The sequence below is a fragment of the Sceloporus occidentalis genome, unplaced genomic scaffold (assembly GCF_023333645.1).
Source record: "Sceloporus occidentalis isolate IW3139 unplaced genomic scaffold, rSceOcc1.0.p SCAF_13, whole genome shotgun sequence".
Classification (NCBI taxonomy): Eukaryota; Metazoa; Chordata; class Lepidosauria; order Squamata; family Phrynosomatidae; genus Sceloporus; species Sceloporus occidentalis.
In genome coordinates this window covers 2,112,502-2,137,517 of record NW_028316993.1, presented here as the reverse complement: position 1 = coordinate 2,137,517, position 25,016 = coordinate 2,112,502, and the positions used below count along the sequence as shown (strand labels likewise).

General features: G+C 42.4%; 1 protein-coding gene across 4 annotated transcripts in view; it reads left to right on the top strand.

Annotated features, from left to right (window-relative positions):
- Positions 1-9,025: 9,025 nt before the first annotated feature.
- The window catches only part of LOC149304540 (homeobox protein otx5-like), a 29,261-nt gene continuing 13,270 nt past the window's right edge, over positions 9,026-25,016 (top strand). Inside the window, exons 1-3 of one of the 4 annotated variants that reach the window (XM_089478436.1) lie at positions 14,861-15,132; positions 15,324-15,381; positions 20,835-21,373. The gene's annotated coding sequence lies outside the window, so the exon portion shown is untranslated. Of the gene's footprint in view, positions 9,121-14,860; positions 15,133-15,323; positions 15,382-20,834; positions 21,408-25,016 lie in introns of those variants that run through there. The other 3 variants (XM_089478434.1, XM_089478433.1, XM_089478432.1) reach the window with 3 other exon arrangements.

Sequence of the window (25,016 nt, the reverse complement as noted above, 5' to 3'; positions counted from 1 at the left end):
TGGGTCAGATTCCTCCTTGGCCATGAGCCCTGAAGATGTCTATCGCTTACTGCAAAAAGTGAAGATGCCCCTATTCCTTATCGAGTCTGGGCTAAACAAACCCAGCTTCACCAAAGGACTGAGATGTCCTTTGAAATTGCTACTTGTCCTCAGAGATGTTTTCTTTGTGTTATCTGTTTTCCTGGAGGCTGGGTGGGGTAGGAGGTGTTAATTGGGTCCCTGGGGTGGGTGCTGGGTGCGAGGGGCATCCCTGTTTGTCCTTAGAATTAACCCACTTCAATTTCCCCGCTGACTGTATCGATTCTAATTAATAATCAAGGTGAGTAAACTGTAGTGATAAAGGGTGGCAAGGGGTGTGTGTGAGATGTGCCACCTTTCCCGGAGTGGCATTCCTATTGTCTTTGAACCACCAAAGTATGTTTGTTGTTGTTTTATGCCTTAAAGTCATTTCCGACTTATGGCAACCCTAACGCAACCCTATCACAAGGTTTTCTTGGCACGTTTTTCCACAGGGGGATTGCCATCGCCATCCTCTGAGGCTGAGAGAGTGTGACTTGCCCATGGTCACTCCATGGGTTTGCATGACCAAGCTAGGATTTGAATCCTGGTCTCCAGGGTCATAGTCTAAGGCTCACAGCACAACACCAGAGAAAAACAAGCTGAAAGAGTATTATAAAAACTTAAAGGCTAAGCATTGTTGTGTGCCTTCAAGTCATTTCTTTCTTATGGCAATCCTCTGACCTATGATGGCCCTCTATAACATGCCATTGCTGCCTTCTTCTGAGGCTGAGAGAGTGTGACTCTCCCAGTGAATTTGCATGGCCAAGTGGGGAGTCAAACCCGAAAGAGCCTTATGGAAACATAACACACTGTTGTGTTCCTTCAAGTCATTTCTGACTTATGGTAACCCTAAGGCTCTAAATCCTGGGGTTTTCTTGGCAAGTGTCTTCTGAGATGGTTTGCGGTTGCCATCCTTTGAGGCTGAGATAGTGCGACAGTGGGTTATATGGCTGAGCCAGGATTTGAAGCCTGGTCTGAAGGGTCATAGTCCAATAAAACCATTCTAGCTAGACAAATATCAAGATACAAAGGGATTTCTTGTTTCTCTTGCTCTGCGTTGCCATCGAGGGCATGTGCCAAGCGAGCCTTGCAGAGAATGGCAAAGTGTTTCCTAATACCTCTTTTGCCCATGCCCACCTTCCCCACCAGACATACTCTTTGTTTTCCTTCTTTTCAATGTTTTTTCCTCTCCCAATTTCCCTCTAATCCTGTTGGCCAAATTAAATTGTAAGTGTATAATTGTGGGCAGCCTATCTCCATGTTGTGCGGTTGCTGTGAAGATTGGGAGTCGGATTAAGCCCTTCTGGAAATCCATTTTCATCTGAGTTTTTAATACCTTTGGACCTGCTGGCTTAAGGTCCAAGTCTGGCTGCCAGTTCCTCACTGCCGCTTCAGGCGGTAATTGAAATGTGTGTTTGGGATCAGGGCTACCGTAATTCCAGGATTACTAGCTTCCCTCTCTCTCTGTGTGTTTGTTTGTGTGTGTTTGTGTGAAAGAGAGAGAACTGTCCTATCGGAAGTCTGCATGAGCATTATGAGAAGAGAACGGGCACACATGTGCATGTGTGCATTATACTTTATTCCTTTGTTTATTCACATTTGAATGGAAAGACACTTAACCAAATCAAACAGCTGCAGCTCTTCACTCTGCACTGTTTCAGCATTTAATAAACATATAGAAATATTTAATACAACACTTCTTGCCAACCTCTTTCTTTCCATTAGTCTCAAAGGTAATACAAGATCTCTCTACACAATAATAACTACTAGTTTTTCAATGCCAGAAGTGTACTTTGGGTCTCTTCCAGTTTTGTTCCCCTTTGACATCGAAAGTCAAGTCGGCCTTCGGAAGCTCATTCTTGTGTGCCTTCAAGTCGTTTCTGACTTATGGCGACCCTAAGGAAAACCTATTATGGGATTTTTTTCTTGGCAGGTTTTGTTCAGAGGGGGTTTGCCATGGCCATCCTTTGAGGCTGAGAGAGTGTAACTTGCCCAGAGTCACCCAATGGCTTTACATGCCTGAGCCAGGATTCAAACCCGGGTCTTCAGAGTCATAGTTCAAGTCCCAAACCACTACACCATGCTTTATCTATGACCGAAAGCTCATAAGGAGAGAAAGAAGATCCACACACCAGTTGCACTTCCTCACTGTGATCTATACAAACAGATGGGTGCATGCGTTCACCACCAAATATAATGGTCATGTATAGTATTAAGTGGCAGGGAGTCCCATGGGTGAATCAAACACTGGATGGAAAAGAGGAAATATGCTGTTGATTTCATTTTAATGTTCCCCTTTTTTCCTTTCAATGCTCATGCTGCCAACTTCTTTATTACAGTTAGTGTCAAAGGTGTCACAAGAGCTCTCTACATACTCCTTTCAATGGCCATGCTCAGGCTCTAGGCAGACAATAGCCTTTAAAGAGCTGCAAATGCTTTGTTTCCTGTAGCCAAAACACCAGCAACAAGAAAAAAGGATGCATCTATGCTACAGAATTAATGCAGTTTGATACTGCTTTCACTACCATGGCTCCATGCTATGGACTTCTGGGGTCTGTAGTTTTGCAAGATATTTACCCTTCTTTATCAGAGCGCTCCGGTGCCACAACAACAAATTACAAATATCAGGGTTCCATAGGATGGAGCCATGACAATTAAAGCAGGGCTAAACTGCATTAATTCTGCAGTGCGGTAGCAGCCTTTGTGATGTGAAACCATACAGGGAGGGCTGCAGTGCATTAAAAATTGTGAATGGCAGCTCCAGATTGTGTGTTTGTTTAAATAGTTGAACTATTCTGAGCCGTAAAGCTAATGATACATGAAATTAGGACACTTTGTCAAATCTAAATAGGATGCACAAAATCTGCTCTTTAAATTTTGATGATCTCAGTAAGCATCAACAATCCATCTGTTTTTAAGATTTATTTGCTGTTCTGCTGGTTTTGTTTGTATTATGACCCTTCTATTGTGGAAACTGTCCACCTGGAGATTGTGAAGGACCCTAGAGAACATTTCAAGTGCCTTGGAAATCAAAGAGGCAACGGTCAAATGTCTTTTTCTAAAGGCCTGGGAGTCCAGAGTGGTGTAGTGGTTTGAGCGCTGGACTATGACTCTGGAGACTAGGGTTTGAATCCCAGCCTAGCCATGGAAACCCACTGGGTGACCCTGGGCAAGTCACACTTTCTCAGTCTCAGGGGATGTCGATGGCAAACCGACTCTGAAGAAATCTGCCAAGGAAACCCTGTGATAGGTTTGCCATAGGGTTGCCATCAGTCGGAAGTGATTGAAGGCACATAACACACATACACACACAGTTTTGCTTTAGGGTCTTCATAAGTCGGAAACGACTTTATGGTACATAACACACAAACCGAGTTTTGCTTTAGGGTTGCCAAAAGTTGGAAACAACTTGAAGGCACATAACACACACACACACACACACACACACACACACACACACACAGAGTTTTGCTTTCGAGTCACCATAAGTTGGAAACGACTTGATGGTACATAACACATAAATAGAGTCTTGCTTTAGGGTTGCCATAAGTTGGAAACAACTTGACGGCCCATAACACACACACACAGTTTTGCTTTAGGGTCACCATAAGTCAGAACCAACTTGACGGTACATAACAGACAAACAGAGTCTTGCTTTAGGGTCGCCTTAAGTCAGAAAGGACTTGCAAGGTCCCAACAACAGCCAAGTCCAAAGAGACACCACCATCTCAGCATCCGAAGGCACATTCTCGTTCGGTGGATGCGAGCGCTGAAATCTCTTGCCTAGTCGCCATGGCCAGCGCACATCCTCCGAGCGCTTGCTTTCCCTCCACCATACGGTCCCTCCCTAATCCGTACCCTGTTCTATTCCAGGGCTGGGATTTTCAATTAAGGATACTTACCGGGTCCCCCTCCCGCCCCCTCCTCCCGCTGCCATTTCCCTAATGAGGGGTGGCTGGTGGTAAATTAATTGTCCTGACAGTGTGACCCTAATCCGCCTGTGTATTATAATTATCAGGGCCCAGTATGTGTGTGTGCATGGGCAGGCCAAGGAAAAGACCTTGGTTATTTCCAGACTGCTGCTTTGTAATTAACTAGCACGTGGCATCGTTAGGCCGAGGATTACAAGAGCCTTTTATTTATTTCCTTTTGACTCATTAATTTAACCCCCCCTTCTTTTCCAACCTCGGGTGATTAAAAAGTTCCTTGCATGGCTGCCTCTTGAAAGGGTCGGCGGACCACCTTTGCCCCTGCCAGCCTGTTGCAAACCCGTCTCTCCTGATCCGCGGATCTTGGCCACTTTGTTTTGCCCTGGTTGGGGAATTAATGTTAATTAAAAGTGCATTGTTTTCAACGCTTCCTGGATTACCCTCCGCGGCATATTCCTTTCCCTGGCCTCATTTTAAGTGTATTAGCTTCAGAGGGAGAACATGAGCGGGTGTCCAATTATGAAATGGGCTCGGAGGAGGTAGGATGGGGGGCGCATCCAGACATGCGCAAGCGAGCAACTCCTTGCAGGTATGAAATAGGCCAAGGGAGAAAGCCTCCCCACTTTACAGATAAGATATTTTTAAAATAGGGTGCCCAGTTCTTAGGGTCTCGGAGCTGCTTGGATCCTCTTCTCCAGTCTTTGGGATGAAGAAGAGGATTTTCAAGGCAAGAGCACTGTCCATAACATCTGAACTGAGAACAGAAACGGCAAAATGCAGGCCTATAACTAACATCTTCCATTTCCCCCCTCCTATATGGTTTTTAACAGGTTGCCTATGTAGCTTTGAAAAATTGCAAGAGGTATACTGTATTGTGCATTGTGGTTGGCCAATAAAGGTATGGCGATATATCAATAAACGTATGGTCAAGAAAGATATGGCCAAGAAAGTTTTGGTGGATTTTTAATGTTATTAGATTTTCCATCTTTGTTAGACTTGGTGCTTTTTATTTGAAGGGCTATGTGACCAGTGTGGCATAGTGGTTTGAACATTGGACTCTAGTGGTTTGAGCATTGGACCCTGGTGTCCAGCGTTTGATCCTGCTCAGCCATGAAACCCCACTGGTGCTCTCAATCCCAGGGCAAGGCCATGGCAAACCTCCTCTGAACAACTCTTGCCATGAAAACCCAACAATAGGGTTGCCATGAGTTGGAAACAACTTGAAGGCACAATACACACACATATATATGCTCTCTACGGCTGGTACACAATTGTTCATGCTTAAGGACATCACCAGGGGCTGCCCTTTGGAACATCAGCCTTGTTAACCTGCATCTTGTCACTTCATAAGGAGCTGTTCCTGAGATCTGGGAGCCTAGGGCACTACCGACATGGCAACCCTATTTTCAAAAGACATTCAGTTATTGAGGGTATGTTGGAGAACGCATTGGTACCAGTAGAGATTTTTAAGGAGAGGTGCCTGGAATAGTTATATGATTTCAAAGGTGAGAAAATTCTAACAGTCTTAAATCATTATTTCCCGATCTGGTGTCTTCCAGGGTTGCATGTGTTTGCACCTGTCTTCAAGTTGCCTACGGACTTAAGGCAACCCCATGAATTTCAAAAAAGGTTTCTTAGGCAAGGAATCCCCAGAGTTGGCTTCCACTATAGCACTGGATATTCACTGGCAGGCTCCCATCCAAGTACAGATCAGGGCTGACCTGGCTTAGCTTCTAAGATCAGATCAGATCTGGTGCCTCGAAATCATTTAGGCCCTGTATACACCCCAACATTTCACAGAGGAAAACCTGGAGGCATGCAGCCAAGCAGATCGAAACACTACTCTCCCAGCAAAGCTTTAACATTTAATTCTGCAGGCTGTGTAAGATGGATCCTACATAGGAATAGGACTTTGCAATCTTTGTTGGATCTTGCTAAATCTGGAGGTTCCCATGTAATTCGTTCCTTTAATTACCTTGGCGTTAATAATGACTTGATTCCCCTCCTCCATGCCTCATTTGCATACAAAATGGCAAGTTGTTTGTTTTTTAAAGGACCTGTTTGCATGCATAATTTAGTCATGAGAAGTGATCTCACAGCCGACATGGTTTGAGTGGATTACCACTCGGGAGACCAGGGTTCAAATCCCTACCCAAACATTGGAACTTGACTTTGGGCATGTCACACTCTCTCAGCCTTAGAGGGAAGCAAAGACAAACCCCTCTGAACAAATCTATCTATCTATCTTGATCTTGATTTGACAGCGGAAAGCCAATCTTGGTCAGTCTGATGACTCAGGAAAGCACAACAGCAGCACAGGGCAGGCTTCCTCAACCCAGAATCCTCCTGCCATGTTGACCTGTATCTCCCATCATCCCCATCCAGCATGGCAATACAACCTGCTTGGATTCGTCTCCTCTCAGTTGTGATACCTCAGTTCTGCTTGTCTAGAGCTACATCGCACCATGTTTCCTAATAAGACCCTTGGTTATCATGGTCTCCCCATAGACTAATATGCTTAAAATGAGGCTAGGGAAAGAAACATCCCATTAATGGCAATCCTAAGGGCACCTAGTTTGGCTTTTAGTCCTTCTGCCAGCCAGAGTTGGCAGTGTTGGGTTTATTGACGTATGGAACTAGATGACAGATGGATAGCATTTACTTATTGTTTGGAGGGAACTATATATCATGGATCTGCAGATTCCCAAGGTAGCTTGGTAGCCAGAGTCCCTTGCATAAGTGCTTAGAAGTTCCAGTCTCTAGTGAAAACAACAGCAAATATCTGTTCTTGGTGTTATGGCTTTGACTATGGCAACCCTTTGAATGCGAGACTTGCAAGAGAACCTGTTATTAACAGCCTTGCTCAGACCTTGCAAGGCGTTGTGGTTTGAATGTTGGGCTATGATCCCGAGACCAGGGTTTGAATCCTCCCTCGGCCACGGAAACCCCCTCTGAACAAATCTTGCCAAGAAAAGCCCATGATAGGGTCATAGTTGGAAATGACTTGAAGGCACACGACATTCAGGCCTTGCAAAGCCAGGGTTTGCCTTGGTTGTCTTCAACTTTACCAATCCTTATTATAAATTTTCCAGTTAATCACATCATTTCACAATATGTCCAAAGTACAATAGCCTCAGCTTAGCCATTTTGATTCTAGTGAGAATTTTGATTCCCATTTGCTCCTGGGCCTATTTCTTTTTGGTGGTCCATTGCATCTATATAATTTTACTCCACATTTCAAAAGGGCTGATTTCCCCCCTTCTTAGCATTATTCACTGTCCAGCTTTCACATCCATTTGTAGATATCAGAAATAACTGTTATGGATGATCCTCACATTGGCATGAATTAATGTAACGTTACATTTGAAGACCTTATCTGGTTCTTTCCAAGTCCTTCCAAGTCTTAGCCTTCTTTTGATTCCTTTCCTATGGTCTTTAGATTTTTGATTGAGCGAGATACAGAACAGCTTCAACAGTTTTCATGTCTTTATCACCCGTTGTAAAGTTATGTAAATCTTTCCCTAGTCCTTAGTTTAGTTTTCTTAACCTTGCTTTTACACTTTCATCCAAGCCCTTGCTATCTTCTCCTGGTAATATGAGTTCATCTGCATATCTCAAATGACTGGTGTTTGTTTTGACAGTTTTCGCACCTCTTTCCTCCGAGTCTAATCCCACTTTCCATATAAATTCTCTATCTACATTAAGTAAAAGCTGCTCAGTGGAATGGAGAGCGGTGGAGTCTCCTTCTTTGGGGGTTTTAAACGGAGGCTGGATGGCCATCTGTTTAGAGCGCTTTGGTTGTGTATTCCTGCAGGTCAGAGGGTTGGATCGGATAGCCCTTAGGGGTCTCTTCCAATTTTAGGATTCTATGAAATAGACTGAGTGATAAAAATGCATCCTTGTATGACCCCTTTGCCAGTTGAAAACCATTCCGTTTCTCCATATTCCATCCAAGCAGTGACTTTTTGGTCAAAGGAAAAGTTATGCATCAGGACAAATAAATCCAGCACTCCTATTTCTTTTAGAGTGGTCCATATATGTTATGATCTGTGGATAAGTCGAGGGTAAAATGTAGAGGCATGCAACAAAGGATGAAACAAAGGAAAACAATGCCAAAGGCCTTACAAAATTCTACCAGGCATAACTCTTTGTGCTCAGACTAAAGACTGGATGGATGAGAAAGTAAAAGGGGTTCAGTGCTTTGGGGCCAGATAACACTCTTGCCTTTCACCTGGGGATGGTTCCTTTTTAAACTGAATTTAAGTACAGCTGGCCCTTTTTATCCATGGATTTTTTATCCACAGATTCAAGCATCCACGGCTTGAAAATATTCCCCCCAAAAAGTATACATTTCAAATATCAAACCTTGATTTTCCATTTTTGATAAGGGACACCATTTTGCTATGTCATTATATTTAATGAGACTTGAGCACCCACGGATTTTGTTATCCACGGGGGATCTTGGAACCAAACCTTAGCGGATAACAAGGTTCAACTGTATATACCAGGGATGCTCAACTTGGAAGGAGGTAGGGGCCGAAATTAAGATCTATACTAAATACTACTACTATATGCAGCAGTTCATTGATGAGTGGTATAGAAATATACTCGCTATTGCCATTGCTATGATAAGCAAGACCTGCTGGAAGTTCTAATTTCATACCACCTGAAAGGTTGAGGGAGCCTCCTCCGGTTTTCAATCCGGCGACCCTATCTCCTCCAAGAGATACACCACTGTTCCTGGATCTCTGGTGCCACTCACATGGCCTGCCACCAAGGACCAAGGATGCTCGAGTCTCTCTGGGAGGCAATCAGACCTAATTGCAACTGACGTTGGGAGGAGTGGATTACTCTGAGACGGTGCCAGTAGGGTGGACATCTTGCCCAGAGTCACCTCGGCCACATGGACCCGTCCCCCTCCCTTTTCCTCCGCCACCCCCACCTTCCCAGATTAGTCCCTGAAATATAGACCATGACAGCTGACATCACTGCCCTTCTTGCTTAAATCTTCCACATTTGGGTGGTGCCTACCTCTTCTTTCTCTTTCCCCCTTTTCTTCCCACCTTTTGCCCCTCTGCCGCTCGCCTCTCCAGCGTGCCCCCCTCCGAGGTCTGCACCACGCGACGCCAAGGTGAGCCACTCAGGTCTAGCGGACCGGCTTTTCCTACCTTCCTTTTTTTCCTCCCCTTAACAGGAGATATATGATTATTTGCAACTGATCCAGCTTTAGAGGGGTTTAGCTCCCTTGATAAAATTATATCTAATGATTTAAAGTCCTTACGCTTGTAATGCAGCTTGGGTCGGCTTTATCACGCTTAATTAAAAGTACTGCCAGAGGTTTGGAAGGGCCATTTTTTGAATGTCCTCCTCCCCTGTCATATGCATATATATATATATATACACACACACACACACACACACACACACACACACACACATATAATATTTGGAGGAATCTCTTTTATCTCTTCATTAAGGAAGGAAAAAAGTAGAGCTGATGCTAAGTCAGTGGTAGAGAGTGGCATTATTTACGCTATTAGGAATATTAGTATTAGTGGCATTATTTTTGCTATTAGGAATAAAGGCAGGAAAAGAGGATTGATTAGACCTTGGGGGAATAATATTTTAATGTTCAAGAAGCAAAATTACAATATTCAAGAAGCAAAATGACACTTTAATTTGGTGGACTAAGTGACATGTTTTCCTTTGGGCTCCTGCAAAGGGAAGGAGGATGAATGGATGAACTTAAGAACTAAGAACCTGTTGCTGTTGAGAATGGGAGAATATTTATGAACAAATTCACTCTGAGATTTACATGTATGGCCATGAATCTGCTGTTAAGGATTTTGTTTTCTCACCAAATGCCAGCCAAGGAGGTGATTTTGGTGCCCATTTAATTCAATTCAGGTATCTAGGAGTTTGAAAGATGTGTCAAGTTCTGCTCATGTTTATCTGGGTCCCTGCTCAAATGCTACATCTGGGATGTCTTTCTCTCTATTGCAGAGTGCATTAAACAGACATTCCCTTCAATTGTACCTAGTTACAAAGCAAAGCTGGGGGCATCTAATGACGCTGACATTCATCCAACAGATTTCCAACTTTTCTATATATTTCAAAGTATACAGCCTTTTTCCAAAAGTGGTTTTGCTTTGTGACGTGTTTAAGCCTTTTCTACGTTACTTGATATTAGCTGTATCATAATCAAAATTCTGGTTTACAGCATCTGTTTTCTTGTCATGTTTTCGTGACTGCTCCAATTCATTTTGGTGATGTTTGTGCAGGGAAACCTCCCGAGATACTACTTGGATTAAGGAAAAGGTAAAGGTTTCCCATTGACATGAATGTCTAGTCGTAACCGACTGTAATGGCAATGATCTTGGTTTATCTTGTACCTGGAAAATCCTGATGGGTTTTGAAAAGGGTTAGGAAGAGGTTCTCTTCTGCTGGCAAATGGCAGAAACATTTGTAGTTCCAATACTGGAATGAACATTAATTCGCAAGAGAAGGAGCAGAGTTTATTATTTATTTCTTATTGTTATAGTATTCATGACTTTTCTGTTAAAAAATAAAAACACACACACCAGCTTATAAAATCATTAAGCCATGAAACCATTAAAATGAACACCTCAAAATCCACGCTGCTGCTGTGAATGTTACACCAAGTGGAAGGTTGCGATGTACCAGTGTAGATGTACCTTGGGGCACATGTAGCCAAACAACATCAGAATGCGGTCAAGACGGCAAAAGTTACTCATGAGCAGTTTCTTTTTGCCTGCGCCTATTGAGAAGGGCAAGATTCCCCTCTCCTCTCCGCTCTGCTGATTATATTGACTGCATTTTGCATTTTGAACTCAGTTTGCAGCAATGGAAGTTAGCTGAGGACAGAGCGGGAGGAGAAAAGATAAACCGGGACATTTAAAAGGCAACAGAAAAAGTGGGACAACAGAGAAATAATCACCTGCCTTTGCCAAATGGAGATAGTTGGAGGGTATATCCTCTTGGCATTTGGTTGGCCCTTTTAATTGAACAAGATGAACGCTTGGTCTCAGCACAACGCCAAAAGCCGCTCTATCCATCTGACCTTTTGCAATCAATATATAGAGAAAACTCTGGGTACACATAATCCATAGCAAATGTGAACAGGTTGCTGGTAGGGAGGCTACTGACCTATGCAACACCTTTATCCAGTCCGACGGAGCAACTTCACCCAAGACACCAGCATGAAATTCCTGGCACACCATGTGCTGGTGGTGCAGCTATGACAGGTTGCGTTTCCAAATTGGAAGATGGAAGATGCAATTTCTTTCTTTCCCCCCCTTTATTCTTTTTCTTATGTAAAGAAAAACAAAACCCAGGGTAAAATTAATGTGGCCAGCTGGTCTGCTGGGCACAATGTTAATAACGCTGCAATCCTTGAATCGGTCTGTCCTCTCCTCCTCCCCCTTCCCTTGCAATGACTGAGGCCATCTGTTAGTGCTACGCTTATCCTTAGATTGTAGGTTCCTTGGGGCCAAGGACTTTTTTGTGTTGCAGGCACCTAATATCGGGCTTCTTTTAAAAGTAACAGCGTATAAAATTTATATACGTTTGCCCATGTATAGTACTTTGAAGAAAAATACAAACAATGTATAATGGGACACTGATGCTACAATGCGTATTCTTTGCAAATACAGGAAGGAAGCCACAAACAGGGGTCATGAAATTGATATCATGAATTGAAGACAGCCCAATTTAGATTTGATTGTATAAGAGTTTTAAATTTTGTATCGTTTGAGATTACTTAATAAAGACTATTAAAAACGAAATCAATAGTCTGGCTCTGGATTAGCAAGGAGAAGTTTCCAGACGGAGCAAATGGGAATCCCAAAGCATGCAAATTTGTACAGAATAATAAGTGATGCAAACTTAAGAGTAACACGCTTTGAGCATGCTAGGTCTTTGGGTTTTATAATGCTTTGCTAGAGGAATGGAAAATAGGGGTTCATTGTATCTTGCAGGGGCAAACCGATAAATTCGTCCCATTTATCGCTGTGCCCCAAACCAGAAGGGCTTCTGCAATCTTTCCTGGTTTTCTTTTCTTTTTCTTTTTTTAATTGTGGCCAACCTTTGATGCAAAATCGCCACCCCCAAAATAAATAAATTATCAAACCCATTTCCTTTCTGCAAAGTGAAGGATTTGACGTGACGCGGGAGGGGCGAAGAGTGGAGGAATCCTATTTCGGCCAGGGAGACGTTGGGAAATGAATCCAACGTTTTCTTGAACTTCTTTCCGTCTTCTAAGCTTCTTAAAAGAGTAATTTCAGGAGAGATGTCCAAGAGCGGTCTGTCAAAATTTTGGGTCTCTTCCGTCCTCATTAATGGCATGTTGCAAATGTCCTTAATCTCCTCTCATTTTGCTGCTACAGATGCTCCTTAGTGTTTTTTCCTCCCTCCTCAAAGCGCAAGGCAGCAGCGTTCATTTGTAAAGAAAGACTATTGTTTAGTGTGTGGATGTGTGTGTGTTTGTGTGGAAATATTTTATTGAAGCTGTTTGTACACAGGATAATCTTGTTGTGAACAGAAGGCCCAATTTAGAAGGCAATTCCTGTATAGAAGGGTTTTTTAACTTGGAGTCCAAGAATCTTTAAGGAACCTATGGATGGACTTCAGGCATCCGTCGTACATCACAATGCATAAAGACAATGAATTACATTGCAGAATATATAAAGTCTGATGAGAACGAACTACTTTTTGAAAGGAACTTTCCAAGGTCTAGGCCACAGGTTCTTAACCTGGGGTTCAATGACTTTAACTAGGAGGTTCGTGGATACGTTTCACATGATTATTTCTTTCTCATGAATCTGAATTGTTCCAGTCATAGTGAACATTAAAGTTCAAAGGCATAGTTGTGTTGGTCTGGAAAATCAGGGTGCAAAGGGATCTTGTAGCACTTGTAGATATTGCCAAGTTCAAAGACATAGCTGTGTTCATCTGGAAAATGTGTGCAAAGGAATCTTGTAGCACCTTTAAGATGAAGTCTCAAAGGTGCTACAAGATCCCTTTGCATACATATTGTTGAAGTGTAACTTCAGAAATCAATTCCCAATGCAGCACAATACATCCTATGCAAAATGTTGTGTTTATGTGTACTTGGCTGGGAATGGGGTCCATAACTGTCATCAGACTCTCCAAGGCATCCATGACCCAGAAAAGATTAAGACCCACAGCTGTACAGACCCTGCCTTTTGTGTCTGCACACTCTCTGATCAAGGTTGTTGTTAAGGCAAGACTTCTAGCAAGGAGCCACAGGACAAAGGCAAAGCTGGGAGTGAAGCAGTAGCTTTACTTCGGTCGATTAACATTCAGAGTATGAGAAATAAACTCCCGGCAAGAATTTAAGCAAAGCAAAAAGACTTTTAAAAAATGTATTGATTGTTGCCCAGGATGAGGTTCATCTGGAAATACAGAGAAGCCTTTTAAAATGAGGTGTGTGCGGGGAATCCTTAAACAGCCTGCCACCTTGGATTTGTTTTCATGGCTGACAGTGTGTGAGCATTGGACTAGGACTCTCTCTGGAGACTAGGGTTCGAATCACTGTTCAACCAGGTAAAGCCACTTGGACAAGTCATACACTCTTTCAGCCTCATAAGATGGCAATGACAAACCCCCTCTAAAGAAACTTGCCAAGAACCACACACACACACACACACACGCACACGCACACACATCATGATAGGTTTGCTTTAAGGTCGGAAATGACTTGAAGGCACACAACAACAAAATGTGTCACTGCCAGGAAATACCAGATGCAAATGGGAAAGTGGGGTAATTTGAAATATTTGTATACAGACAATTCATTATTGTTTTAACTTGAATACAACTAGTAAAAACACCTTTGAGGATTCCTTCCTTGCCTAAGAAAACCCTATGAAACTCATGGAGTCCCCATGAGCCAAGAGGAGACTTGAAGGCACATACGCATGCATAGTGTGTGGCATCTTCCATAAGAGATCTGGATTTTAGAGGGCCAAGAAAATGCTAACAGTGGCCTGAAAAGCGGTACCTACTGGCATGCAATCTTCCCTTCTTTCTGCTCAACCTCTGCAAGTTGAGAAGTCCTCCGTCTCCCTTTGCATTTGGCCATTGCGTTTCATGACTATAAAGATTCTAATAGGAATGGCAAACACATCTTTGTTCTGCTCCAAATATTTGTTGGAGCATCTTAAAATGAATGCTTTGAAAAGTAATTAGGAAGTTTTTGTCGACTCGGTCTACAATCTTCAGCAGATACATCTGATTTCATAGATGGAGTTTCATAGACCAATCGGACATGCACTGCAAATGTCTTTCAGTCGCAAAGATGCTACAAGATCCCTTTGTACGCTGACACAAACACGGCTAAGTCTTTGACTGCGACATAAAGGTCTAGTTTGCAAAGGCCAGTTTTTGGGTGGGCAGATGCAAAAGCAATAGGTAAAGCCTTTCTTTGTCTGTTACACATGCAATGACTTTATGGTAAACCTTGGCCATGAAACCCACCTTGGGCACATCACACTCTCTCAGCCTCAGAGAAACCTCCTCTGAACAAACTGTGCCAAGAAAACCCTACAATTGGGTTGCCATAAGTCGGAAACGACTTGAAGGCATGCAACAACAAAAGCCTTTCTCCTTTGTCTGTTACACATGCAGTGACTTCACAGTAAACCCCGAAAGTGCGTTGTGTGCACCTAGATATTGGCCTGTGAGAGATCCGTGAATGCAAATAGTTACTTTAGCCCATAGATGAGCATGCATGTGCGCGCATAGGCCCAGTAAGTCCATACAGCAAACAGGGATATGCCGCTGCCTCTGAAGAGAACCCAACCAAGCCATCCCTCTCTCCTGTTTATTAATCTACCCGAGTATTGCTATAATACCAATCATGTGAGGACCTTGGAGCAGGTTTGAGAATGGACCCTGCGCACGGCGCACCACGTTATTTGAGAGGACACCCTCCCCCACCACAGCGGCCGCCGTCGGTGCCACCAACAACCACCACGGCTCTCCCTCCCCCCCTTTCTCCAGGGCTTAAGAGGAGAAAATCCCAAACCTTCGGATCTAAATGCCCAGAGAAGTCCTGGGCAGCAGAATCTCTTACCCAGCTCTAAATCTCTTTTCAATTCAGGTTAAGCTTCTCTTTTTATTACAGATTATAGGGATCTCCCACTGTATCACTTCTGGGTTATCCTTTTAACACATTTTGCTCTTTCTAGCTGGGGTTATTTTTTGTGGTTTCCTGGGGTTGGGAAGGAGCTGCCCTCGGTTTTTCTCCTTGGTCCATCCCTCAGACCAAATCTTTGTTATGCTTCCTTGCAGAGGTATTCGGAGAAGCGCAAGCTGGACGCCTGGGCACTGGGACTGCTCTAGGGAGAAGGTAAGGAAGACCTTTTAAAACTATATATACATATTATATATATATATATATATGAAAATGTGCATTTGTGTGAGAGTGAAAAATTGGGACACTATGACACCTACCTAGACATTTAGCAGATGATGGTTGGACGTACATATGAGACCCAAAGAGAAGCGGAGAGATCATTTGTCTGTCTGTCTGTCTATCATCCATGTATCCATCTGTCCATCTATCCACCCATCTATCTATCCATGGACCTGATGTAAGCTGGTATAGGAGCACTCCAACCATACAAAGGAGTCTTCAGTCATCTGTAACCAAGTTGCCTTTTGATCCCGTAAAGTCTTTATCCCCCTAAAAAGCTGCATTTCCCGCATTCTCCTTGGTGAAGAATTCCATGCAACCTGGAAATTTCCTTGCTTTGAGCCTATAAAAGAATGATTTTGCCAACTTTTTGGGCTGTCTTTTGGAAAAGTCCTGGTTCATCCTCAGCTCTAACAGATCTTTCCTTCCCTCTTCTCAGTTAATGGCGCACCCAGGTAGTTTTGGGGGCTACAGAACGACTGCGTAACGCTTGGAAAATTGCCCATAGGGCAAAATCTATGTGAATAGGGTCAGTGAAAGGAAGATGGGGAAAAAGTATAATGTTATGGAATTGTTGTGGGTATTGTTTTTTTTTAAGGTATAATTTAGATATGAAGAAATAATTCCATTTATACAAAAAGTTTTCATCATCCTGACCATTTCATATCTACATGCCTTATGTTCCTTTTTGTGTTCTGTATACTATTCTTGGTAAGGTGATATGAACCTGGGAAGTATTTGATCCCTATAGAAATCTTTTACGTTAACCTACCTTCTGCTATGTCCTACCAATAGGGAAGCCTATAGAGAAGTATAACGCATAGTCTCTTTCTATTATACTGGCATTTTGTCTCATCTGTGGCAAGGAATATCATACATTTAGAGCCAAACCAGCTCATAGCAACAGCTATAAGAAGCGGAGATCTAAAAGTTATGGGTTTTCCTAGTTTGGGAGTATGTTTTCTTTTTTAAACTTACCTTCTGCAAATATATTTTGACATTTGTTATATGTTTCTCAAAATCCACGAAGAGGGGGTTGAATTCACTTCTCGTCTTCTTTTTTAAAATCTACCATTTAAACCAAAACTGAAACAATACTGATTAAAACAATTTCACTCCCTTTAAAGAATTCTTTAAATGACAGGAGCAACCCTATATTTTGAAGGGCATGACCTATACCTTTTGAAAAGATATGCTTATTTAGTGTAGCTCTGGATTGTTTTTAGATTGAAAACATTATAAATAAGGGAATATATTTTAAAAATTTTTTTACATTTAAAGAGATTAAATTCTTTTACAGGCAAAGAAATTAAAGTTCTTCTTACATTTTCATGGTAGGCGTATATGTACATACATGATATTAAACTAGACTGGCTTTGATCTGATTCGAAAAAGACAAAAGGAGGGGGAAATGCTTTTTGTTTGTTTGATGCAAAGGATTCTCATCCCATTCTTGCTGCCAGCGTTTAAACCGATAATCCGAGACACTGCAAAGAGATGACATTTCGAAATAGCCAAATATCTGGGGCAAAACAACATCTGCCCACTTGAAACCTCCGCAGGTTTCCATATTTCACTAAGCCCCAAAGAGAGGTTTATCAGTTCCTTACATTAAGCAGCTCATATTTTGTTTGGTTCCTACTAGTTCAAGCATTTGTACAGAAATGCCGGATGCTTTCCTTTGCAACTGTCCTCCTAATGGCAACGAAATCTGTTTGGATGTCATATTTGCCTTTTGGTTTTTTAAATCGGGTCATTTCAAGCCATTTTGGTTAACATGCAGTACGAAAAATAAATAATGAACAAACACATCTGTTTTATCAGTATTAGGAAATCCTTTGTTAGTTCTTCAAAGCTCTTCCTAGAAGATCAATACAACCCCACAAAAACATCCTATTCTTTTTATTCCAGCTCAAAACCATCAGTATAGTTCCCAAGGAGGGGAAAGACCTTGTTGTTGTAAGGATTCAAACTTACCTGGAAGGAAATCCCATTGTCTCAATCAAGAAACTTAAAATCTTGATCCAGCGTAACATAGGCCCCATACAGACAGGCCAAAATAAAGCGGCTTTGGGCCACTTTGGAGGTATGCTGTTTAAATGATGCATGTGTCCTAAGAGTCCGGAAGCTGCACCAAAGCTGTGCTCCAGTCCTTAGGACTGGATTGTGGTTTTGGTGTGGCTTCTGGACTCTCAGGACGCATGCATCATTTAAATAGCATACCTCCAAAGTGGCCCAAAGCAGCTTTATTTTGGCCTGACTGTATGGGGCCATAGTGGTTTGGGTGTTGGACTATGACTCTGGAGACCAGGGTTCGATTTGCCGCTCAGCCATGAAACCCATTGGGCAACCCTGGGCAAGTCACACTCTCTCAGCCTCAGTGGAAGGCAATGGCAAACCTCCTCTGAACAAATCTTGCCAACAAAACCCCAGGATAGGTTTGCCTTTGGTTCGCCATGAGTCAGAAACGAAGGCACACAACTAGAATCTAAGAATTGGAATGGGTCAAAAGAGCCTCCTAATCCAACTCCTTGCCATGCTTGGATGATGCCCTAATCTTATATGTATATAGAATTACACCGTAAAGCTAAGGAAATAAAATGTATTTTGCCTAGGTTTCAATATCCATGCCATTAGGTAAAACGGATAGATGCTCTTTATGGAGGGGATTCTTCCTTGCAGTAGTCACTCTCTTATTGAACAGGTTAGGGACCAGAGCACTGTCAAAATGTGGAAATCATTGAAATGTAGAACCCATGTTACTCTAATAAGCACAAATATAAGTATGGATACCTGCACAGTGTGGGATGATAAGCACATGATGATGCCATGGACGACTGCTGCAGTATGCAGTACACAGACTGAACGAAAAGATGGCGCTGAGTTGGAAAACAAGCAGCATCTGGTCACAAAAGTGCCATGCAAAGCACCATCTTTTCGTTCCGTCAGTGTGCGGTATACAGCTGAAGTCGTTTGTGGCGTTGTCTTGTGCTGCTCTTACAGCACTGCACAAGTATTCATATTTACAGTTGTCGAAAGAGTAGACTGTGTATCGAATAAATGGATTCTGATAAGAATTTAACAGTGTCAGTAGAGCAGATTGTTTAAAAAGAAAGGTAGGGGACACCTGTATAGAAAAACCTCCTATGAACAAATCTTGCCAAGGTAACCTTTTGAGAGAAAATAACTCGAAGGTGTATGACAACAACAAAAAGGGAGAAGGGAGCTGAAACCGCTGCCAGAGATCTCTACGTGAGTTCCCACCAAAGTACTTAATTCGGATGAAGAAGTTGTGGTCCATCATGTGGCCCTCTAAATATCCTTTTAATGTCCCTTGACCCCGCTTCAGGCTCTTTGGATCTCCCTTTTTTAAAAAGAAGTGTGAAGGATTGCCTCTCTTGTGTGGTGCCCCCATGAACAGCAATTTGCCTTTTGCAGGGACCCTCTGCACTGTTTGACAGTTAAAAAATGCCCAGATAAAGGTGTGCAAAGGGATCTTACAGCATCCTTGAGACAAAGTGAAAGAAAGAAGCCGGGAGCATGAACTTTCCTTGACTTGAATTCAAAGATATAGCCATGTTAGTCTGTACAATCAGTATGTAGAGAGATCTTGTAGCACCTTTGAGACTCACTGAAAGAAAGAAGTTGGCAGCAGGAGCTTCCCTAGACTTTAACTTGACTACTTCCAGCTCAAGCCTGCGAAAGCTCATGCTCCCAGCTTCTTTCTTTCAGTTCGTCCCAAAGATGCTACAAGACCCCTTTGCCTACTGATTTTGCAGCCTAATATAGCAACGTCTTTGAATTCTGCCATCAAATAAAGGTATGCTCCTGGCTTTTTTGGCAACCTGTGCACCTCTCAGAAGATTCTCCTTCCTTCAGATGCAATGCAGTTGCCTTTGTTGTCCTTCATTGCTGTCAAGCCAACTTCTGCTTATGGCCACCCAATAAATGAGAGGCTTCCAAGAGCCTCAGGCATCATCTCCCTGCTCAGTTTTTGCAAATTGCCCAGCCATGGCTTCCTTGATGGTATCAATCCACCTGTAATGTGGTCTTCCTTTTTTCCCTGCTGCTTTCCACTTTACCAAGGCTCCGTGTTGTTTTTTAAGGAATCATGTTGCCTTATGATCTGTTTCGAATCAATTTAGTCGCCTTCGCTTCTAGGGAAAGTTCCAGCTTGGTTTGCTCTAAGGCTCACTCCTTTCTCTTTTTGGCAGTCCATGGGATCTATAGTACTCTTCTTCAGCACATTACATTTCAAATAAGCTGATTTCCCCCCTCCTCTCACCTTTCTTTTCACTGTCCCGCTTTTGCACCCGTGCATAGAAATTGCATGGTTCAGTTTGGTTCCAAGTGTGCTTGCTTCTTGGAAGAAGAGCGCTCAAATGTTGGAAAGAGAGGGAAATACTGCCTTGAGCTCCTTGAAAGAAAAAATGGGGACACATGTAACAAGTAAATAAATCTAATTAACTTATTTTTAATGTCAAAATGGCATTTTTGCAAGCAATGCAGCTGGATGGGCAGCATCCTTTTTGAATAATAGGGCTAATTCCAGTTCTTATTCCCAAATATATAACATGCTCATGGAATCAATGGGGACTTGGGTTCAGTAAACACTTGTGTAAGTTGCATGAATTTAAATAAACTCTAGTTGAGACTAGAGTTGAGATTTAGAGGAACTTGAGTTGAGACTAGAGTTGAAATTTAATGGAACCTAAGTTGTAACTAGAACTGAGATGTAATGGAACACAAATTGAGACTAGAGTTGAGATTAAAGGGAACCAGAGTTGAGATTTAATGGTTCTCTAGTTGAGACTAAATTAAGATTTAATGCATCTCTAGTTGAGACTCAAACTTGGATTTAATGGAACTCTTTGTTGAAATTTAAGGGGACTCAAGTCGAGTCCAGATTTAATGGAACTCGAGTTCAGGTTAATATTGGATTTAGGCCATTGTGTTTCTGTGGTCTGACGCTAAACGTTGTATTCCCTGCAGTGTATTTCTTCCGATAATAGCTGCACAGATACTGATTTTAGATTAAATCTTCATAAGACCCTTAAAGAGCAGTCATTTGAGTTGGAATATCTCATTATTGATCCTCCATAATCCATATCTGCCACAAACCGTTCAATCGGGCCAATTTTCACAATCCGTTCCCATCTGGATTCTGGTTTTGAAATTCAGGATTTTTAAACCATTGGAAGGAAAAAAAAGCCTTCCTTTCCCTGAGACTTAATTAGTAGATTTCTAAAGATGTCTTTAGTAGATTCCCAAAGAATAAACACAGACCAATTTCACCTGGCCATTAAAAGCAAACAAACCTGAGGATGGATAGATAGGTTATCTGATACGTTACATGCTGAATTTGTTTTGTTTCTATCTCTTTTCAGTTGGTGACAAGTCCCTAACATTTTTTAATGGCAAAAAAGTTTGCAAAAGTTTAACCTCAATAAATAAATAAATAAAATCTGTTGGAATAGGAAAAGGAAGATCAGAAGGAAAGACGTGGTCCCAGGTTGCTCTTTCGTGTTCTCTCTCCCCAGGCAACTATCCAAAGCGTTGACAAGTAACTAAACATCAGTCTATCACATTGCTTGCACATGAGAGAGAGGGACATCTCTCTCCATTTCCTTGCCTTGTTTGCAAGGGTCCCACACACCTTTAATTGGAAAGGAAGTTATTTCGGGGGCCAGATGTTCTTCTCGGCCAACTTCTAACCCACCGGTTAGGAAGCCTTATCTGTAGGCGGTATTTGTTCTGCCCCTACAAAGAGACTTTTCTCCTTTCTGCATCTCATTTTCAGTCACAGAAGTTGAAGACCAAAATTAGAGGTGAGGAGAAGATATGGAAGAGAAGAAAAAGAGGCAGCAAGCCAAACAAAAGTAGAACAAGGAAGAGAACAAGGACAACATCCCAGAAGTTTTAAATAGTGAGGACATCTCCTTTGAATTATGAACAAAGAAGTGAGAGAAGTGTGTGTGTGTGTGTGTGTGTGTGTGTATATATATATACTGAAGTTGAGAGGGAACAAGCCTAGACTGCAAAATTCAAGATCCTGTCTCTATTCTTTTCAAATCCATGCAGTCTTCATTATGCTAAAAACAGAAGGCAACAAAACATATAGGGCCAGTAGAGTGATCCCAAAACCACCATTGCTCTTCCCATCTGAATTTTTTCAACACCGTTTGGACCGCAAGACATAACTATGAAGTGCAACCAAGGTTGGAGATGGCTTGGTTTTTAGGGGATAACAACTCCCAGAATCCCCTTGCCAGCTCCCGGGGAAACTGTAGTTCCCAAACATGGCATTTCCAACTTCTGAACGGGATCCAGAGAACATGAAGATGGAGCAAAGCTTAGAAAGGATTGAAGCTCAGATTTTGAGCAGTGCAGTCTAACTATTTTCTATTGTTGTTATTGTTGTTGTTGTTGTTGTTAACTGCCCTCGCATCAGCCCCAATTCATAGCGACTCTATCCATCTGGCATGTGATGTCCCTATCTTTTTGTTGCCCTCCATCTTTCCTAGCATTATTGTCTTTTCCAGTGAGTCATGCTTTCTCATGATGTGACCAAAGTTGGACAGCCTCAATGTGATCATCTTGGCTTTCAAGGAAACTTCTGGCTTTATCTGCTCCAGGATCCATTTGTTTGTCTTTTTGGCTCTGCTAAAGGTGACACCTTGGCACCCAGTTTAGGATTTCTGATTCTTTCAGTGATAAGGCCAGAAGTTCCCTAAACACACCTTTCAACCAAACCTCTTTTGTGGCTTGTGTCTCTCCCCTTGTCAATCAAAATTAGCATCTCCAGTAGCAAATCCTTTTCTTTTCCCCATTCAGCGGAATTAATCTTTCTCTCAATGATGAAATGCATGGAAGAAAGAGGAAGGGTCTGCAGATACAGAGGAATGAAGGGGTAGTGATGACAATGCCTTATTTGTCCCACAAAGACCAGGACAGAAAACCACCAAGGAGATGTTAGTCAGATGCCTGCAGTCCTTAGTTAAGACGTTATAATATCGCCAATTGATTTTCCCCCCTCCTGTTTGGTTTGTAACATCTTGCCTGGTGAAGAAGCCCATGGAGCTTCGAAAGCTTGCAACATGTATATTGTGCATTGCTTCTTTAATTGCTCTTCTTTGCTTGCTTTCCATCACTTTAAGCACGCCTCTTCTCCATCCCCAGCTTCCCATTTCATTGCCAGTCCTCAATGCCCCCATCACAAGGCCATCGTTGCTGCCTATGAGTAGCCAAGTGTGTGGCTACTCGCCGGTCAATTTATGGCAACCCCATGAGACAAAATAAAAAATATCCGCCATCTAGGATTAAATACGCCTCCATGATCTCCAGCTCAAGGCTAGGAAAGCCTTGTATCTTGTGACCCTTTGGGGCTGGGCATAGATGGGTTTATTCTATGTGCCACCTAGTACTTTCACAACTACATTTGGTAGGAACATGGGAGAGGGCCTTCTCAGCAGATGCTCCGGACCTCCTTTCCCATAGACTGGGGTACCTCTTACTATCTTTCCAGGTAAACTCATTCTTATCCTGGTAGGCCTCCAAGGTTATATTTTTAAGAGACACAGACAGACCTTGTATAATATGTTGGACATTCATTTGTGGTTGCTCTTTTCTTAATTTGTTTTAACTGGTTTTAATTTGATGACAGTTTAAATGTTTTTTTTAAACATTGTATGCTGCTGATTTTTAACTCCGTTTTAATTTTTGCAAGCCACTTTTGAGTCTCAAACTGGGGGAAAGGCAGGCTATTGTTTTTGTAGTTTGTATTGTGATGATGATGATGATGATGATGATGATGATTGCACCTATTTCAGCCCCTTCATTTCCCAAAGACTGAGGATTCATTTACTATAGATTTTTGTGAGGTTTTTGGACTATGTGGCCATGTTCTGGAAGAATTTATTCCTTCAGAGGTGCAGGCGAAACATCTGGAATAAATTTGTCCTGAATATGGCCACATAGCCCGAAAAACCCACAAAAAACTATGGATGCCGTCCATGAAAGCCTTCACTTTCATGGATTCATTTACTTTTTATGCATCCTACGCGAACCAAATATATTTTTCCTTTTCCATCTGGAAGGTGGAGAAATTCATTCTCTTTTTGTTCTCTGATTCCACGCACACACACATATATCCAGGCTGCCTTTTTAAATGCTTGTCACAACCCATTTCTACGTGGCCAAACATCCATCTTTGGAACCGCCGTTAATCCGTTAACAGTTTACGAGTGCTTCATGGGCTGCGCTTCTCATAAAACCTCAGCTATTAAGCAAAATGAGTGATATTAAAATGCAATGGAGGTTGGCAAATATTGCCCCTATCTCACCACACCCCAAATTTCCTAAGAGCGGAGGGCGGGAGACGGAAAAATACCAACCACCTCTCTTTCTCTCTTTCTCTCTTTCTTTGCCCACTCTCCACACCTCTTTGAATCTCTGCGGGAATAAATGTTGATAAAGGAGTGGAGGGGCTTGCAAAGAATTACTGCCGTTCCAACTTAGTTTGCACTCCAGATTGTATTGAGAAGTATTACACACTGCTTACAAATTAATATCGAGGTGCTGTATCTTGGAGTGCATGGCATAGTGGTTTGTGCGCTAGACTAGACTGGAGAACAGGGTTCGAATCCTGGCTCGGCCAGGGAAACCCACTGAGTGACCTGGGGATGGCAATGGCAAACCCCTTCTGAAGAGACGTGCCAAGAAAACACCATGATAGGGTCGCCATAAGTTGGAAACGACTTGAAGGCAAACAGCATACACACGCAACATCTTGGAGGGTTGTGGGTTAGGGTTGTTATTAAGCAGTGGTTGTGAAGCAAGGGCACTCTGTACATGCTTTTCTCGCTGGGTGACACAGCTAAGCTGTCAGCCCAAATTAATCATAGACTCATAGAGTTGGAAGAGACCACAAGGGCCACCCAGTCCAACCCCTGCCATGCAGGAAATCTCAATCAAAGCATCCCCGAAAAATGGCCATCCAGCCTCTGTTTAAATCTTTAAACACAGACAAAATTTGAGAAAGTCAATGGTTTCAATTTTTCTCTAAATCCACAAGAGGAATCGGTTGCATTATGATACTCGGTATACTTGAGATAGCTAAGATGTCTATTACTTCTAACCAGAGGAAATCCACTGAATCGATGGGCATTTCCTACATGTTGACTCCTTATAGAACAGTTGATTAAACAGATCTCCTCTGACTGGGAATAACCCATGGGAATCTGCCCATTATCTTGTGATGCTTTACAAATGTTATCTGTCAGTTATAACAGTCCTGTTAAGTATTAGCATTAATAGAGATAAGATACTGCAGGTCTAATTGTAGATTGAGAGCCAGTGTGGGGTAGGTTTGGGAGACCAGGGTTCGAATCCTCACTAAAGCAGAGAAACCCAGACTTTGGGTAAGTCACACTCTCTCTGCCTCAGAGGAAGGCCAACAAGTCTTGTCATGACCCTCTCCCCTGTGATAAGTTTGCCTTAGGGTTGCCATAAATCAGAAATGGCTTGAAGGCAAGCAAGAAGCAATAGAACATGGAGGCAAATGTTTTCAA